Source organism: Cricetulus griseus, unplaced genomic scaffold (genome assembly GCF_003668045.3).
Source record: "Cricetulus griseus strain 17A/GY unplaced genomic scaffold, alternate assembly CriGri-PICRH-1.0 unplaced_scaffold_4, whole genome shotgun sequence".
NCBI classification, from domain to species: Eukaryota; Metazoa; Chordata; class Mammalia; order Rodentia; family Cricetidae; genus Cricetulus; species Cricetulus griseus.
The window spans coordinates 864,788-882,324 of record NW_023277141.1 but is presented as its reverse complement, the minus strand read 5'-3'; positions in this window follow the sequence as shown (position 1 = coordinate 882,324).

Below are 17,537 nucleotides of genomic sequence, written 5' to 3'. Positions count from 1 at the left end.
CTCTGATATGGTATCTCTCATCCTGCTCTCTCTCCTCTATTCTTCCCCCAACTCAATATATCTGCTCCTCCATTTCTTCTCCTCTACTCTTCATCTTGTGCTCTTATTGTGGCAGCACCCACTTCCCTACCCTCATGCTCTCAATTAGCTCGGGAGTTCATGCCATTTCCCATTCCTGGGGTCCATTTATCCCTTAGAGTCATTCATGATTTCTAGTTTCCTTGGGGTAGAGGATTATAGGCTGGTAAACCTTTGCTCTATGTCTAAAAATCATATATGAGTGAGTACATACCATGTTTGTCTTTTTGTGATTGGGTTACCTCACTCAGGATGGTTTCTTCTAGTTCCATCCATTTGCCTGCGAATTTCAAGATTCCATTGCTTTTTTCTGCTGAGTAGTACTCCATTGTATAAATGTACCACATTTTCTCTTTCCATTCTTCAGTTGAGGGGCATCTAGGTTGTTTCCAGGTTCTGGCTATTACAAACAATGCTGCTATGAACATGGTTGAACATATGTCCTTGTTGTATGGACAAGCAGTATTTGGGTATATACCCAAGAGAGGAATGGCTGGATCTTGAGGTAGATTGATTCCCATTTTTCTGAGCAACCGCCATACTGATTTCCAAAGTGGTCTTACAAGTTCACACTCCCACCAGCAATGGAGGAGTGTTCCTTCTTCTCCACAACCTCTCCAGCATAGGTTGTCATTGGTATTTTTGATTTTAGCCATTCTGACAGGTGTGAGGTGGTATCTCAGAGTTGTTTTGAGTTGCATTTCTCTGATGGCCAAGGATTTTGAGCACTTTCTTAAGTGTCTTTCAGCCATTTCAGATTCCTCTGTTGAAAAATCTCTGTTTAGTTCTGCACCCCACTTTTTAATTTCATTGTTTGGTGTTTTGGTGGCTAGCTTCTTGAGCTCTTTGTATATTTTGGAAATCATCTCTCTGTCAGATGTGGGTTTTTAATAGGGAAGCACTTACATAAATAAAAGCTGAACTCTTTCTGTTCTAGAAGATGCTGCCTCTGCCCTTCAGATGCTCTAACCTCAAACAGAGAGAGTAAGTAAGACCCTCTACCTTATAAGGCGTCACAATTGAATACCTGAAGGCATACACATATGGTTTGGCCACCACCTGAAGTTCAATAATAGCAAGATGGCACACATATTGTTGTCTACAGAATGTGCCTATGTCCTTCTGTGAAATTAAATACTGCTATGTTAAAACTTACAATTTTTAAAAGAGTTCTTATAAGAAATAATGCAATGAATTCTTACATTCAAATTGTTTCTGTCTTTAGATCCCTTTTACTTAGATACAGAAAACAGCTATGTAGTGTGTGGGATGCTGTAGCATGGTCAGGGATGTAGAGTGAGTTACTGTCAGGGGGTGGGTGGATGGTTTCAATTTTGCTTTTGGCTTGCTGTACAGATTGATGCTGTTCTGGCTGGCTAGGTTGCTCTGTAAGTAAGGATTTTCCCTATTAAATTCCCTTGTATTTTGATATGGCTCTGTACTGGTATTTTTCCACCTTAATGTAGGACTGCAATCTCCAGTGTATCATACAGAAACTTAAAATACCATTAAGTTAGAAATAAGCTGTGCCAAAACAAAAGAAAGAAAATAGGTGAATAGGCCTCATTTTTAGGTAAATGAAAATGGGTATACATATTTAGACTAAAAAAATTAAGTAGAATTAAAAATTATATAATGAGAAAGAAAAATTTTTGAAAGTCAAACACATGTTTCTCACAAAGAAAACCATAACAATACCTGAAGGAATAAAGTTCACTACAACAGAATGTAACTGAAAGAGATTGACATTAAATATTTAAACACATAACAAATTGGCAGTATTTAATACACACTTTACCCTGATTGAGATGCTAAGTCAAAATAAAGTCCCATATACAAGTTACAAGAAAAACATAGATAAAAATTTAGTAACCAGTACCCCAAATATCCCCAGAGATCTTTTTTTAATTGTCCACTAGTAATCCAAGATTTGGTTACCTATAAGAAAAGGAGAAAATGAGGAAACAAAAATTAAATTCAAAAAATTAATTAACTTAGTCCCTGATAAGGAAAATTCTAAAGTTAAAGTTAAATTTCACTGATTAAATCAAGAATACCATGGCTAGTACCTCATCCCCTGCTCTCAGAGAATGGGAGGTAACTCCTGTTAATATTACTTTGCTAATTGCTGGTCATAAAGAACCTCCATCCCAGGGTATAACTCGCTGACCCTCTGACAGTGTCATATCTCAGTCAAATGTATCTTCCATATATGTATGTATCACTTTACTCTGTACTTTGATGATCTTAAGTAACCATGGAAACTCTGAAATTAGTTGCCTTCAACCTTAAGGGTCTGCTCTTTGGAAGCTTTTCTTTTTGGCTCATTGGAATCTCATTTGCCTTCCATGCAGTGAGATACTAGCTGACCAGTTTGAAATTAAAAGAAACCTTTTGCTTCTGCATCATAGTGTTGACTCCTTGAGTTACACGATGGGCTCTGCAAGCTTGTCATAACAAAATTGTCAAACACTGTTTACAAATTCTTGTGACTGTATCTCCAGCTTTATTCCATGTGAAACTTAGATCTGTTTCAATTTTCTTCTCAGTATTTAAGAAGGGGAATGATTACATTGGCTACATCATTAAACATTCTTGGACACAGTTAAAGTGAAATGAGAAAATACACAGGTTAGGGTTGACCTGATATCCCATAATCAAGTCTGAAGTTCCTCCAAAGCCAGAATCTTACAGTGTAACTTTTTGACATTTGTGGTTTACCTAGAGGGTGGGGAGGAGGCTGGAAGAGAGTAAGTGTACTACATATATATCCTGGAAGCCTTTATCATTTATACCAGAAGTAGCAATTAAAATTCTAGGTATTAACTCCCCAGAATTATCAGGATCCACATTTTTGTTAAGGATGAACATTTACTTCTGCCTCAAACTCTATAAGTACTTTGTTTATCTAAATTTCTTTCTTATTTGAGGTCAAATAAAATCTTCATTACAACAAGCTATTGCTCAAATTAACAGCTCAAGAGACAAAATGGATAAATTAGAAGCTGAAGTCTCACTTTTATGCCTTAAAAGTGCCAAAGGTGCTATTTCCTTCACAGTCTAACAGACATCAATGCACACCATAACCCTAATTTACATTCCTTGTTGCATCTATCTAATCATTCAATGAGACTGCCTGAAAACATAAAGCAGAGTCAATAATGATTGACATGCTCTCCAATTTTGAATCCCTGCCTGGTCAGAATGGATTTTGCTGATCACAGGAGCAAAAGATTTAAATTCTCAGGAGAAGAGGAGGAGTGAGGAGGACATTAATTAGCAGGAATGTTGTGTAGGGGGAAGAATAGAGGAGAGCAAAATAAGAGATACCATCAGAGAGGTAGCTACAATAAGTTTAGAGTTAAATAAGTCACTAGGGAAATGTACAGAGATCTACAACGATTACACAAAATAACCAAATAAGCAAGAGTGGAAAGTTTACCTTAAATGCCCTCCCCTTATAAAGAGATTGATGACTAAATTGTATGCCATCCTAGAGCCTGTTGGAAGTAGAAGCAGATGCAAACAGCTAAACACTAAACTGAACTAGAATCCAGCTGCAGAGAAGGAGGATTGATGAGCAAAGTGAGCAAGACCGGGCTGGGGAAACCCACAGAAACAGCTGACCTAAACAAGTGGTAGTTAATGGCCCCCATAATGATCACTGGGTAACTAGCATGGAAGTGATTCAGACCCCATGAATGTGGGTGTCAGTGATAGCCCTTGGAAATCTATGGAGCCTCCTGTAGTACATCAGTACTTATCCCTAGTGTAGGAATGGAATTTCAGAGCCCATTTTACATAGAGGGATACTCCCTCTGATTAGAGACAAAGGGGAGGGACTAAGCCCCATCCCAAAGTATATGACAGACTCTGAAAACACCCCAAGGAAGGGCTCATCTTCACTGGGTAACAAAAATGGTATGGGATAGGTAGGGTATTATTGGGGGACAGGGGAACAGGGGATGGTTAGGGAACTGGGATTGACATGTAAAACAAACTTGTTTAAAATTTAAATAAAACAATGGAGAAAAAAGGAGTTAAATTCTGCCTTATACTTCTCAAAGTGCCTTGGAGATCCTGCTTCTCCTCAAATAAATTACAGAAAATTTTCAGTGACAGGCAAATAGTTTTAGGCTGTTCCACAATAGACAGTTCAAAGCTGCTTTAAATACACAAATGATGAATTTGAACATTTCCAAAACAATTCCAACACTTTTCTTCCTAATAAAACAGCATAAATCTGCTTTTCTCTCTAAAATAATGAGACTAGCAGACTCCAGGATTCTTCGGTGTGTTTTTTATTTAAATTAGAAACAAGATTTATTTTACATGTCAATCCCAATTCCCTCTCCCTCACCTCCTCCCCTGCCACCCAAACCCCTATCCCATTCCCCAACATTAGAGATGGAATGGTGTCCAATTATGCCTTATTCTAGTCTAATAAATGGATTAAAACCTTGCTGAAGGAAGCTAACACTGGAAAACTGAACATCTGTTGGATAATTCTGAGTCCTCACATAATCTTAAACCATAGATTTACTTCTTAAGAAAGATGGACATTCATCAACAATATTCATTGAAATGAATATTACCATTACATATTACCATTCCTGACAATAGGTTATCTTGAATTGGTTAATATTAATAGCTGCAACCCAACTTTCAGGGATTTGGCCATGGCCTGGATAGGAGAATCAATTTCCAAGTACACTGTCATTAAAGTTTATATGGGACAATTATCTTGGGATGATAATTTTTCCAATGATAATACTGCATCTCAGCTACTCTACTCTGTACTTCCTTGGCCCATGATATGGGAATAGAGAATTCCACCAAGGTTGCCAGGCAACATTTATGATATATCATTGTGTCTCATTCGAACACACATCCCACATGCTAAAACAACCCCAACCACATATGGACTGACATTATATCCTCACTCATTTTTTCCCCAAAGTAAAATACTCTTTTTTTTGAGTTACACTTAATTTCAAGTCTCCTACCAAACAACTACATGGCTATAATAACCTACAAAAGAAAGTGAAAGCATGATTTTTGCCAGTCAACTATATTGATGAGAATTTAAAAGTATTTCCCATGCCTCAATTTTCATATTTCCAGAATAGAGACATTATCATTGCTGTGTCTCTGCCTTAATCAATTTCTTTATGATGAAAATAAAATAAGCATTTCTTCTTCCTCTTATTGTTAGGCTACTGGAATATATGGTATGGGTGCAAAGATGGATAGAATTTAGGTGAGTGAATAATTGTTTCAATGCACAAAGACATATAAGAGAGAAATAAAAATATACGTACACATTGGACACAAAAAGGACAGCCATGCTAACAAACAACCATACATACAGAGCTTCCATTCAACAAGAAACAAGAATAAACATTATACCATTACACGTGGAAAGTTATTATTTTTCTCTGTGGAATTGTCTTTGATTTTCCAATTCCAGCATCCCTCCTCAAGTAATGACCCTATATAAAAAAATGACTCTTTAATTCCTTCGAATTCCTGGAAAAAGTCTGTCCACTATGTTCTTTGTACACACTTTTTCGCCCTCTATACCAACGATATTCCAGGAGGTCCTTTTGTTTCTAAAGACTCTTCTGAAAGCATTTTTACCAGATCTGATTTCTCTCCATAGCATGGCCGGGTACTTCAATTGACTTCTCTGATGCTGTACATCCACATGTTTTGCAGCCAATAACTTTATGTACTCTCACTCAAGAAGACAAAGTTGGAGACAATCAATGATGTCTTTCCTCCCTAATCCAGGGACTATAGTCAGTTATATTCTTGAGGTTATATATAGCTTCCATAGACCAGGCTTTGTTCGTTATAAATAATGGCAGAGAGCTAATAACTGATGTTGTGCCTTACATATGCTATGTATAGAATGTCAGGATATATCTTGTATCTTTGGTAGCTTGTTTTACTTTGTATGGAACAAACGAATTGTAAGCACCCTAACCATATTATGACACTTTTGAATCCAAAAATTATCAAAAATTACAAGTTGGCCCTATGATAAAGATTATTTCACTTTGGGTAACACACTCTAATGCAGGAAAGGTTTACTTGGTACGAAAGATTATTTCTTCAAATCTTTCTAAAAATTGCCCATGACAGTTCACACAGGGAAACTGGCTAAGTTGTAATGAAATGATATAAAATCAAAAATGAGTCTTATATTTCTATGACATAGGACTCCATATGTCTGAGACATTTTCAAATATCCACATCATTCATTGGCTTCTTATCATGCATTTGAGGGCAATAATGTAAAATGTAACTGATATTATTGAAAACAGAGTATTTTTCTATGTAAAATGACACAAATAAAAAGTTTCATGCTAAACTTGATAAGCCAAAAAATTGTGTGTGTCTGTGTGTGTGTGTGTGTGTGTGTGTGTGTGTGTGTGTGCTTGTGTGGAGAATAATGAATGGAGACCATAGTGAAGAGAGAGAAAATAAAGCAAACATACTATATAGCAGTAAGAAAGACAGAATTGAGAACATATACTTTGTAGAATTTAAAGGATATAGGTTTGATCTTAGTATTTAAAACAGTTAAAAACTTTACTCAATGAGAAAATACAACCCTCTTTGTCATGGAAAACATCACAGAGAGTACTTTTTCCCACTGAATTATCCAAATTTTGCAAGTACAAATAAGGTTGTCAGTTATAAATAATAGCCAAAATTAAGGAGATTATAAATTTAAAGATGAAAATAAGCACATAGCTTAATATCCTCAGATGCCCATACAGAAATACAAGCTCAAATACACACAAAGAGGAAAGGACAATTTTACTGTTAAATAACAAATAAAGAATTATTGTATCATTCAGAAATTTTTAATATATGGCAAAGACAGCCCTGTTCATAAAGTTCATTTCCCAAAATACATATAAAAATCACTGTGATGGTGGAAAACAATTATTAGCCCAGCCCTGGGGAGGCAGAGACAGGAAAATTCCTACTTCTTGAGTTATAGATGGCCTAGCTTGCTCAAATATGGCCCAGGTCTTATTGAAAGTCACAAAATACAAAGTGGACAGCTCTTCAGGAACCACACATGAGGTTGATTTCAGGCCTATATATGTGTACACATACAAAAAAAAATCTGTAACTACATAACATGTACACAAAAACACAAGAAGGTTTGTAACTAAATAATGATTTGGATGAAGTATAAACTCCAGTGAAAATAGAGACAAAACCTGAAATTCAGTAAATGCAGGATTTTACTTCTCCTATAACTCTAGAAGATAAATTATATCTACAAATGATAATTATAACTAGCAATAAAATAAGCATGGAAAAAAGACTCCTGTATTAAAGTCTAAAATACAACAGAAAACAAGGGTTCTTTTCTATATTACATTCCCAATATAGAAAGACCATTATTGAAAATTAAAAACCCAGAAGAGAGAATATTTGAGGCACTTTTCTAGTGATTGAGTACATGACAATTATTTATAAAATCAAACTGTATTCTGTTTCTCATGCAAAGAGGATTAATAACTGTAAACATTTCATAGTTTGATCATGGTTTAATTAACAGGATTATATATACCTACCATGGCCTTAGTGTGGAGTAATAATAATTATATTTGCTCCTCTCAAAATGCAATAAATCTGGCAAATAGAGTTGGGACATTTATCAATTATGCTTGACACACTTGTAAACTGTCCATTAAAATGTTGTGACTTATTTTGGAACTTAACAAGTACTTGTTGAAATACTTTGTAAAGATTGAAAAACTATTTTCCATAATAATGCCATTTTCTGAAATTACATAATTTACTAAAGGTAATATTCGATAGTACAGCACGTAATTTCTGTTTTATTGACACTGCATTTCCCTCGGATGGCAAAGCCTGCCTGGTCTGTCACATCTTCCCCCTGACTTCTACAGTGGACAGAGAATAGAATATGCAGCCATTTGCCACAAAGCTCAGCCTCAAAGAGACCCTTCCTTCTCTTTCTTTCTCATTTTTTCATTCATTCTTTCTTCCTCCTTATTCTTCACTTCCCCTTCATCTTCTCCTTTGGTTAAGAAAAATATAAAATACCTTTCTGTGGGAATAAAAATCCTCACAGCAATTTTCAGTACTCTTGCCTACATTTTTACACTACCATGAGCATCATTTAGTAGACTGGTTCCCTAGAAAAATATGACATTTAAACTCTCTTCTTGCAGATGGTATACACCATTAATTAAAGCAAAAAGGTTAAGAAAAGTTTGAAAATATGGAAAAAGGATTTCTGGGGAGTGGAAGCAACAATATATACAAAATATATATGTTTTGTCTTTCAGAAGGCTTCCATGTTAAAAAAAAATCTATTTTCAGGAAAAGTTCCCTGGGTGCTATGCCATTGAATACAAAAGCCGGTAAGTATGGCCCAGAGGCCAGGACCTAATCCTGGCTGGTAAATGTGAACCTGCCAGAAAGTCAGTATTTCAAATGTCCAGATACCCCTGCTTTATGGAACTCAGGGAGCTTTCTCATTTTTTTTTGAAAAGGAAGTGAGAGATTTTCAAAATCTGCTTCATAAGAAATGTGACAGGAAAGTAGGGGACCTTTCTGGGCCAAGAAGGAGGAAATGATATACTACATCTAAATTTTATTTAAATAAAGCTTATTCTAGAATTTAAAACTTTCTTCTTCATAGGATTTGTGAAAAAAAAAAAGAAACAGTAGTAACATGAAACAGAACAGATAATTTAGGCACAGATCACTTCTTTGTGTTTTTTTTATATTTAGTGTGTATATAAGAATATTTGAATGTATTTACTATTCAAAATGAGTAATACCTATACTGCTGGATTGACTTTCTGACAGTTTTTAAAGTTCTTAGCAGCTTTTTTTGCATTAAAAGTGGTTCTGTCACTTGTCCAGTTCATAGTATGAATAATTTCCATTGTAATTATTTTGCTCATGTTATGAGCTAAACTATAGTGCAAATAATAATGCAGCCCTCTGCAAATATTTTTCTCTAGGGAGAATTGAGTGGAGGTCTCTGGTCCATTACTCTTTTAAAGTCGGTTCTATCATACTGTACTTAATGGCATCTCATCGATGACCACAGCATGGGAACAGTTTAGTTTCCTTTGCATCACCCTCCATGATAAATTGCAGTGGCAAAATATATACCATGGAAGCACTGCATAAAGGGCACAGAGTCTATGCAATCCTGAAAATCAAACCCACTGTAGTTTTATTTCACTCAGTATCCTCACACAGATAAATAGGGCTTATGGCTATGCAGAACAGGGCAAGGTACAATAGTTTTACAAACTATCCAAGCTCAGGGATTGATACTGACTTATATTATGGTGATCACTGCAAGCTTTAAGACCAATGCGGGAAACCTATGAAAGAAATGAAGCTTTAAAGAAGAACAGGAAGTTTTAGAGGGCAATTGTATGCATATGAAAAAATAAGTGATAATTGTGTACAAAAACACACTACATGGGGAGCATGGATTGAGAGGTGTGAAAGAAGATGGCAAAAATTGGAAGATGAGATTTAGGAGGATTTAATGAGGAAGAAGAGGGCTAAGGGAGGGAGAAAGCAGGGCCTAATGTTAAAAACACAATAAAAGGCTTCTGTATTTGTTCATCAAATGATAGTATGAACAATATATATATATATATATATATATATATATATATATATCAGGAGAAAAGCATAAATCATAAATCATGTCATTTCAGTGGTAATATCTAGTACTAGAACATTTTTTATAATTCAATAAAAAACTATTTAATAAATGGCAAAGTCCTTAAACACACACTTTCCTACAACAGCTATACAAATAGTCAATGAACACATCCTTAACATCAGTCTTTATGAGAAATGTGAAAATAAAAGCCAAACAGAGCCCAGCAAAATATGTAATTCAGTAGGTAACAGTGCTTGGTGTCCACCCACACTATCTGAGTTTGATCCCAGGGACCCACATGCTAGAAAGAGAAAAGCAGATTCTTGAAAGTTGTCTCCAAACAAACACACATACATCATAGAAGTGCCAAGCCAAAAAGAAAGAAAAACAGATTTAATATGCATTTTTAAGGGCTGGAGATACAGATCAATGGTAGAGTGCTTCCCTGTCATGAGCAAATGTTTGGGTTTTGATCCCCAGAACGAGAAAAATACATGCCACTTCATACACATTAATGTGAGGGTTACAAAAATAAATAATGTAGCTGGGCGGTAGTGGTGCATGTCTTTAGTCCCAGCAATCAGGATGCAGGGGCAGTAAGATCTCTGTGAGTTTGATACCAGCCTGGTCTATAACAGCTAGTTCCAGGACAACCTCCAAAGACACAGGGAAACCCTGTCTCCAAAAAGCCAAGAAAGAAAGAGAGGGAGGGAGGGAGGGAGGGAGGGAGGGAGGGAGTAAGGGAGAGGAGGGACACACACACACACACACACACACACACACACACACACACACAAGAGAGAGAGACAGAGAGAGAGAGAGAGAGAGAGAGAGAGAGAGAGCAAACTAAAAAATGCAGAAAGTAAATGTTGTTGCTGAAGCTGATAAATTAGTCGTTGAGTGTTACTGGTACAAATGTAAAGTGGTAAAGCCACTGTGACAAACACTTTAGTCATTTCTCCATAAATCAACAGAATTGTTATATGATATAAGCATTTACTTCAATAAGGAATTGAGTCCAATATTTTATAGCCATTTCACCAGGCTCAAAGAATGCATTTCTCTTGACTTCTAGCAAAATAGACATACACTACTATTTCATGTTTTAAAAACTGAATTTTTGTTTCCAACCACTTCTCCTGAATTTAGTTCCATGTCATTTATAGTTTAACAAAAACTTCAGTAGGGAAGTAGTACATTGCACAAAACAGGTGAAAGAGGATCTGTGACATCTTTAGACTCCTGATGAATCCCAATGACCCATTGTGAAAGAACATATGAATCTATGAGATTTATAGATACATATCTTTGTGTTTTTAAAGGAGGTATTTTTCGGGAAAGTATACAGAAACAACAACCATCATTTCATCACAAATTCCTACTTTTGGTTCTGTTTCAGAAGAATCATTAAAAACTAAAAGAATACCCTAATCTTCATAGTAGGTATATTATGTGGGAAAACTATTACACTAGACTGGATTTATGAATTTACCATAAGTAATATCTACAAATTAACACAGATGAAAAACTATATTAGCAACAGGAAATGACCAAACATGCAACAGAACAATTATTTGTAAGAAATGATGAATCCTAACTATCTTCCGGGAGGACCAAATGTTGTTCTTCTGGATGTCTTCACTACCATTAGAACATCTAATGTGTCTCAATTCTGCAATACATACATGAGAAACCACCTAGCCACCAATAAAGCTAACCGATATTAAAAGAATTCCTTCTCTTTTAACAAAACAGGAAATTGCATGTAGAACTATTTTGTGTCTTAAAAGGAAACACTCTTTGCTGTCCATCTACATGTGTCTGTGGATTTAGTAATAGAATTATGTTTGTCTATGTATTTTTTTATAAAAATTATATATACTAGAGATAAGCTAAAGGTCTCTCCACCTTTACTTCCAATTCCAATCCCTCCACTACAGGTATATAGCTGCCTATAGTGAATCCATTTTGTGAGAAACTGGTGACCAAAAGCCCATTAACCAATAGGAGAGAAAGGAATAGAGAATCTCTGATGTCGGACAAGGGAATATAATGTTCTAAACACCTGAGCTTCCTGAGAACACATGGCATTAAAGGAGCTATTATGAGAACTAATGAAAGTTTTGCAATTTAGGATACCTGCAGTAGTATTTTATTTTAGTTGGAGATTTCCACTGTTTATGTGGAGCCCCAAACAAGTAAGGAAAAAAGGTCACTGAATATATTCCTATTATTTCTCAATCTCAGGAAAAACATTTTCAGGACAACAGCATGGGACATGGAACATAGGACTTGTATTGGCCGAACTATAGAAAAATATATACACAGGCGTAATAATAAAAACAATCATCTCCAGCAGCTACAAGAAGAGCCTATGTTTGGGAAATACTAATGTTCTTATTTGTTACTGATATTATGTCGCCTGAAAGACTTCATACTTTTTTTATAAGGTCAATTTATAAGTCACTACCAACTATGAGTCACATTTAAGTATCAGTAGCAACTCCCATAATTCCTTCATAATTTTAACTACAGATGGAGACATTTTCTCTGCCGAATGACTTGGTCCTTTCATTTACAGCATGTAACATTGCAGGATATCAAATTCCCATGACAGAATATCACTATTTAATAAAAGATGACAATAAAATAAAATGTTCACTTTATCTTATTTTTACCATCATTTTCAGAAAAGGTGAAGGAAAACTTATATACATAAAATTATTTATTTGGCCACCATTAATATTACTTCAAAATCTATGCCTAATTCTCAAAGTAGGATAAACAGAAATATAAATATTTAATCAATTTGGAATCTACTCATTCTGTAGAAAACCAATGTATTATAGAATTATAAAAGTATAATTGAATTTCAAGTATGTATTTCCAACAGTTATTTTCTCAAGGTAAGATCCCAACTCACAAGGCACCACTGGGCACACAGTCCCCTATGAGACTAAAGATGGATCAGCTCTGTGTCTGCTGCGTGGTCTATTATGTACAGATTCTATGAACCTCTAATAGTTGACATCATAGCAGATGCAAACATCTGGCTACTGGGTACTTAGGCCACATCTGGTTTTTATTGGGATGGGGAGCCTTTAAAAAGTAGCTGAATCTTTATTTGGAAAATGTCAATTAAAGTGTTTTACCAGGAACACTCTATGTCATTACATGTAAAATGCTTCCGGATTAGGAAATGCATACTTCAGTCTTCCTCTTTATCAAACTACAATTTCTGGTTTAGGTCCTAGATAACCATATTTCTTATACATTGCCCATATGATTTTAACTGTATCCTTAGTTGAAATTTACTGTTTTATATGGTGCCCAGAAGTCTTACTGAGGGAAATGTAGCATACACTTCTATCCTGATTCTTAGAGGTTGCCTAGGGGGACCAAAATACAAAGGTGCATTAAGGATAGGGGTATAAAGGTATAAAGAAGCAGAAAGTATTTCTATGGTTATCCTTTTAAATGCAAGCTATGCTTCCAAATAAAAGCAGCTGAATTTAAATCTTAGGGGTGACTTTCCTTTGACCTCTGTAATTGGATTACTTCTTTATATAGTTTGCTAAAAAATTTAATGACCACATACTATTAAAAATGATGGATTTTCCTCCTGTGATCTTCATACTGGAATTTATTTTAAGTCACGTTTTGCCAAGCATTTGCTTCACTTTTCCAATTTATTGGCAAACTGGGGTTCTAGATTTCCAATTCTAAGTAATTAAATAAAATAACAAAATTAAAAACTTTACTGAGACTTTTCTCCAAGTTCCCATCCACTTTCTCCTGGTGAATTAGCCTGACCTTTGCATACAGAATAACCTCTTGACATCTCAACAACGTCCTGTCAAAAGGGCACTGTGCCTTAGGCAGTGACAACTGTATTCCATGGACAAAGCAGCATGTGTCAGTCACTATATAGCTTTCTAGCACTATGGATTCCACTGACAAAATAACACTAACCCATGCAGTTTTCTTAGATTCTGAGTAAGAGAAAAGCAATGTTTTACAGTCATGTATTAGTTGAAAAAAATGCACAGTAATAAGAAACAGCTTTTAGCATTGGAGACATTGGAAACTTAAAAGTTAAGAGATCAGGTAAAATAGAAGAGATTTATTATTCTAACCTACTGTAATCAATGAAGAAATAAAATAAGAAATAAGAAATAAAATAGCATGTTCAGACAAGAATGATTAGCAAAGAATGTGCAGAAGAGTTGAGGAAGACAGTGGAGAAAAGACTTAGAACTGATTGAAGGAAATAAATAATACAAGATTAAGAAGTATGGAGACAACACAGGATGCTACTACAAACACGCAGACAGAAAGTGATGAGGGCTGAAACAAGGTTAGTAGCATTAACAAGTTAAGGGAGATAATATTAGAGATGTTCCAATATCAAGTGTTCAGGTTCTAATATGCCTTGTAAGAGTCTGGCTTCAGGCACTGGCCGGAAGTGAGAAGACTTGCATTTTATGTCTCCTAGAAATGAGAAGTTGGCAAGTATTGTGTGGCAGATAGTTTTGATTTGCCAGAAAAATTCCAATACCCTCCATTGTAAATTTCATTTTCAGATAAATAAAAATGCATTTTTAGTGTTGACTTTGTGGCAAGTACAATAAAGAAATTTCAGCATTGTGGTATCTTATTAATGGAAAAGAAGGTGAGATGGAGGGGAGGACTAGTTCTGAGCCAACAGAATTATTTTTTTCAAACCAGACTGCATCAAATAATCAACAAGTGATATTTTTTCTCAACACTTATATTGATGTCTTTGCTTACTCTATCACATACAGGTTAGTTTTTTTTTTCTATTTCAGGCTGATACAGGGTAATTTATTTCAGATTGCCATAGTGAAATATTCAACTTTGGCTTAAGAAACAGTAATGTGGACATGGGGAGAAAATAGAATCTCACTGACAATAAATTTTATGTACCAATTCATTTTTTCAAGATATTCTGGTCTGATAAAAAGCTTTATTTCTCACAATGTGCTCTACTTTTCTAGAAAAATAAAGTATCTTCAAATAAATATATATTTTTTTCTTCTATTTCTTTGGGGTATTGATACTACACTTTTGCCAAGTTAGAATATATAAATGTAAATAACAGGAGGATGATACAACAGTTAAAAAACTGTTGATTGGCATCTGTGAGTTAAGAGAAAACCATATTTCACAAGAATGATCTTCAGAATCAGACTTTGTAGCTTGCTTAAACATGAGTGGTTAAGAACAGAGAAATCTTTAGGTGGAATATGGTGGTTAAAGCCTATAATCCCTGCTACTCAGTGAGCTAAACCATAGGCTCCCATGTTCAAAGCAAGCCTGAGTTACAGGGTGTTTTCGAGGACAGCCTGAGCATCTCATCAAAATTCCTATCTCAAAATTTATAGAAGGTAACAAAAGTAACTGTAGACAGTTTACACAAGTCCCTGGATTCAATCTTCAACACCACAAAAGAAAGAGAGCAAGAACACATGGGAGAGCTGGTGAATGGGTGGGAATTCAGGATAGGAGAATAAAAGGGGAGAAGTTTAAAAATATTTCACCTAGAGAACGAAAAAGTACATTCTAAGGGGAAATAAAGCTTGAAAAAATTCATAAAATCATGACCTCATCATAATTGATCATCAGACTATTACAGTTCCTTGTGTTAGGGAAATAAGGAACCTAAACAGGAACCTGTGTTAGGTAAAGTGGGTGTCAATATTGATAGAGTTATGGTAATAGGGTTTATTGAAAGACAAAAAATGTAGATTTGGAAAAAAGGAAATGTTATTTATCGCATTTTCATAAGATTATTCTGGGATAAAGATGATGAATTAGAGGCAAGAAATAAAGGAATGCTGTGGTGATATCTTGTTTGTACTCTAACAAATAAAGCTTGCCTGAAGATCAGAGGGCAGAGCTAGCCACTAGATAATCATATAGGTCTGGAGGTTTGTACAGACAGACAGGCAGTCAGATGGCTGGACTGGGCAGAGAGAGGAAGTATGGCAGAAGAATACAGGAGTTCAGTCTCTTTTTGGGTGGGAAGTTGAGTAGTAATGTGGCTATGTATTTGCTCTTTGTCTCTCTGATCTCTCAGAATTTACCACTATATCTGACACTGGGTTTTATTATTAAGTCCAATTGGAAGATTGCTACACTTGGTGCCCAAATTTAAGGCACAAATTCACAAAAAACATTTTCCTATGGCTTTGCAGCCACCAGCAAATGCACGAGCTAGATGAATTGCTCAAGCCAGAGTTGCCAACATAGCTGCTAGGTTCTTCTCCCTTATTTCCCTAAGTCCCTAAACTAGTTTTGAAATTTTTTGTTGCAGCCTATCTGCAACGATCTCTACAGGCCCAATACTCCAGAAGCACCTGGGCTTCAAACATGCCAGCCCAAATTACCCACCCTAGAATGGCTGACTATCTTCAGGTAGCTCCTGCCACACATGTTTTTTTTCTTTTTCAACACAATCCTGTGTGCATTTTGCAGACCCCTGGCTCCCTCTCCTTTATGGGTTGTGAGCTTTCACTTGACCATCAGACATTACATATACTCATCTACATATAGCTATAACTGAGCTGGGGAGATGGATTATTGAATAAATGCATATTGCTGAAAAAGCATGAAGACATGATTTCAAAACCTCAGTCTCCAGGTAAATGCTGGATGTTTGACATAAGCATCTATAATCCCACTGCTCCTATGGGGAGATGAGAGATGGAGGCAGAAGACCAACAGAAATTAGTGGACTCCCAGCTGGGTACATATCAGCAGAAAAGTTTATTTCAAGCAAGGTAGTAAAAGACAAACACCAGACCTCCACATGTACAGTGGCATGCACCTGCTCATATTCACACACAAATGCACACACACACTTAAAAAAACTTAAAGTCATATATGCATACCCTGCACTCAAAATAGTAGACGACATCCATACTCTGCATCAACCTTCTCATTCATGTCATCATTTGTTAACTTTATTAATGGAATTGCCTTTAAGCTGATCTAAGTTTTTATGTTTTTGTGTTTGCTGAATAACAGTTAATACATATTAGGTCTGAAATTCTGTGCTACAGATACTAATACAAATGAGATTAGCAATTCTGTATTCCAGAAAACCTTCTCTACATGTATGCTTTTTCAAGACTCCTATTTGACTTACATACAACATTTGCAACTCTACTACACTTGTGTTTCACTCACGCCTACTTGGTAATCACTTCTGAATCAATCAGTCCCTTCAAGTGCCTCAAAGATGTGTTGAATAAATTATAGTGAGGATACTTATAAAATGAAGGTCAATGATAGAAATGATTTTCTAAAGGTATAAACAAAATATTGTAGAAATGTAAATCTTTTTGAGTATGGAGGTCCAGATAAGGATCGGTGAAGGGAAGAACATTTCACCTGTACATTGGTAGAGATGATGAGTGGCCCACAATATGCTGAGTCCAAAATAACAAGGAGGGCATTGATAAAGAAGACAGAGATTAATTCAGAAGTAGTGATCAATTAGGTTTTATTTAAGTAGATGTATGTAAGTGGTGATCAAGCACATCTGACTGAAGAAGAAGAGCAGCAGAGTGGCAAACAAGGTTGCAAAGATCAGTTAACAGACACGAAAGAGTAAAGTATAGAGAAGGTATGCCTGACTTCTTAGAATTCAATGTAAATAAATAAATATAATTAAACTTATGGGAAACGATGAAAGCAGTACTAAGAGGAAAGTTATTACTAAATGCCTAAATAAAGAATTTAG